The 3,262-nt window shown below is 33.2% G+C and overlaps 1 non-coding gene across 1 annotated transcript; it reads left to right on the forward strand.

Moving 5' to 3' along the window:
* Positions 1-2,330: 2,330 nt before the first annotated feature.
* Positions 2,331-2,440, forward strand: LOC118901415. The gene has a single exon (XR_005021387.1). It is a non-coding gene; the product is annotated as a U6 spliceosomal RNA (small nuclear RNA).
* The last annotated feature ends 822 nt before the right edge of the window (positions 2,441-3,262 follow it).

Here is a 3,262-nt window from a genome sequence, read left to right on the forward strand (position 1 = left end):
ACCAACGGGGGAAAGCGGTGGGGGGTGAAGGTGGTGGTGTGATGAATTGGGCGATTGGGATTGACATGTATACACTGATGTGTATAAAATGGATGACTAATAAGAACCTGCTGTATAAAAAAATAAATAAAATAAAATTCAAAAAAAAAACCCCACAGAAACAATTAAGCATTTAAGTCAATCCAGAAAGAGAAATATAAGAGAAGCAGGAGGAAGGATGCACAAAGTTTAAAGCAAATTTAATTAATTAGAAAAGTGGAGAAATGATGGTAAATCCAAAATCCATTCTTTCAACAGGGCTAATTACATTGGCAAGCTCCCCTCAAGCATAATCAAAACCAGAAAAGAGAGAAAGAGAACTAACCCCCCAAATAAAAAATCCAATATAAAATATCAATAATGAGAAGTGGATTTAAGCAAAGATACAAAAGAAATTGTGAAAACTTTTAAGAAAATATAATTTACATCTCTATGTTGATAAATTTAAAAATCATGATTAAATGAAAATTTTAAAATGAAAATACAAATGGCCGAGTTTGTATAAAAGAAGTTGAGAGTCTACACAGAACAAAAAGCATGGAAAAGGTAAAAGACCTACTGTTAAAGTACTGGATCCAGAGAAATTTATTAGCAAGTCTTTTCATATGTGTTCATCTTTAAGGAACACATAATTTCCATGCTATGAAACTTATTAAAAGGGAGGAAAATAAAAGCTTTACAATTTATTTTACAAAACTTGTATAACCTTGGTACCAAAACTTGACATATTAGAGCCTTAAAGAGGGACAACTACAGACTAAATGTATAACTATGAATATAATAATCACATACGAAATATTAGCAAATCAAAACTAGAGTTATATTACAAAATATACTATGTCCAAGTGAGTTTATTCTAGGAGTATAAGAATGATATAATTTCAGGAAATTTATTAATATAATTAACCATATTACTAGAACAAGGAAAATATTAAGGTCAAAATATCAAAAATACTGGTGTCAAAACATTTGGTAAAATCCAAAATCTATTCCAGATTTTAAAAAAACCCTCTTAAGTAGAAAAAACTTTAACTTAAGAATCCTGAAATTAATATCTTGAAATAAATATCTCCCAAATAAGAAGTATTTCTCTTCAAGTCAAAAAACAAGACAAAGATACCCACTGTAACCACTATTATTAGGCATTTTTTCTGGAATTTAAAGAACAGTAATAAGAAAAATGAAATGAGACATATAAATATTGAAAAAGAGAAAAAGATTTTTTTTGCAGAAGACATTTGCCTATCTGAAAAAACTAAGAAAATCAAATACACTATAGAGTAAAATAAGGTACACATGACTCAAAATGTAAAAAATAGTTGGAAAAAGATGTGTACACACACACATACACACACACACACATACAGTCCTGATATATGTAATATCCTGACACAAAGGGGGAAAACACTGATTTTTAAAAACTTGTACGTAGCAGAGAATACAATAAATAAAGCTGACAGGCACATGATAAACTGAGAAAAATATTTGAAACCCATCCTAAATATTAATTCCTTTGAAAGCTGAAGAACTCTTAGAAATTGTTGGACACTTTCATTCATTCAACAAATATTTATTTAGTGCTTATTCTTTGACAGGCACTGTTGTAGGTGCTTGGGTCATAAATAAACAAAAACTCATAAGTCTCTGCCATCAAAGGTCTTACCTCTTCATGCAGTTTATTCAAAAAAATGCAAATACTAATAAAAAAATGAAAAAAACCTTTACCTCCATTAGCATTTAAAGAAATGTGAATACAAAACTTTTATCTTTATTTTTCACTATTTAAGTCAGTAGAGATTTAAAAAATTATTACACTCAATGTTGTCAAGGGTATGGGAAACACATACTCTCATACACTTCTGGAAGGAGAATAAATTGGTAGAACCCTTCTGGAAGGCTATTTGGCAATCTTAAGAAGGTTGAGGGACTTCCCTGGCGGTCCAGTGGCTGGGACTCCACGCTCCCAATGCAGGGGGCATGGGTTCAATCCCTGGTCAGGGAACTAGATCCCACATGCATGCCGCAACTAAGAAGTCCGCATGCTGCAACTAAGGAGCCGGCGAGCCGCAACTAAGACCTGGTGCAACCAAATAAAGATAAATATCTAAAAAAAAAAAAAAAAAGAAGGTTGACTAGCAATTCCTCTTTTAGGAATTTAGACCAAGTAAATAAACAGATAATTGCAAAAACAATTTAACCACAAGGATATATATTGTAGAGCTATTTGTAAGAGCAAAAAAGTTGGAAACAATCTAAATTTGGCATATACACACAACATAAGAAATTATATTGTGCTCATTTCGGCAGCACATATACTAAAAAACTGGAATGATACAGAGAAGATTAGCATGGCCCCTTGCACAAGGATGACATGCAAATCTGTGAAGCGTTCCATATTTTTCAATAAATGGGCAGAAGACCTAAATAGATATTTCTCCAAAGAAGACATACAGATGGACAATAGGCACATGAAAAGATGCTCAACATTGCTAATTATTAGGGAAATGCAAATCAAAACTACAATGAGGTATCAATTCACACTGGTCAGAATGGCCATCATTAAAACATTTACAAATAACAAATGCCAGAGGGGGTGTGGAGAAAAGGGAACCCTCTTGCACTGTCGGTGGGAATGTAAATTGGTGCAGCCACTATGGAAAACAGTATGATTTCCTCAATAAACTAAAGATTGAGTAGCCATATGATTCAGCAATCCCTCTCCTCGGCACATATCCAGACAAAACTCTAATTCAAAAAGACACATGCACCCTATGTTCATAGCAGCACTATTTACAACAACCAAGACATGGAAACAACCTAAATGTCCATCGACAGATGAATGGATAAAGAAGATGTGGTATATAAATACAATGGAGTATTACTCAGCCATAAAAAAGAATGAAATAATGCCATTTGCAGCAACATGGATGGACCTAGAAATTATCATACTAAGAGAAGTAAATCAGAAAGACAAATACCATATGACATCACTTGTATGTGGAATCTAAAACATAACACAAATGAAACATATCTATGAAACAGAAACAGCCTCACAGATATAGAGAACGGACTTCTGGTTGCCAAGGCAGGGTGGGGGTGGGGAAGGGAAGGATTGGAAGTCTGGGATTAGCAGATACAAACTCTTATGTATAGAATGGATAAACCACAAGGTTCTACCGTATAGCACAGGGAACTATATTCAATATCCTGTGATAAACCATAA

The sequence above is a fragment of the Balaenoptera musculus genome, chromosome 9 (assembly GCF_009873245.2).
Source record: "Balaenoptera musculus isolate JJ_BM4_2016_0621 chromosome 9, mBalMus1.pri.v3, whole genome shotgun sequence".
Taxonomy (NCBI): Eukaryota; Metazoa; Chordata; class Mammalia; order Artiodactyla; family Balaenopteridae; genus Balaenoptera; species Balaenoptera musculus.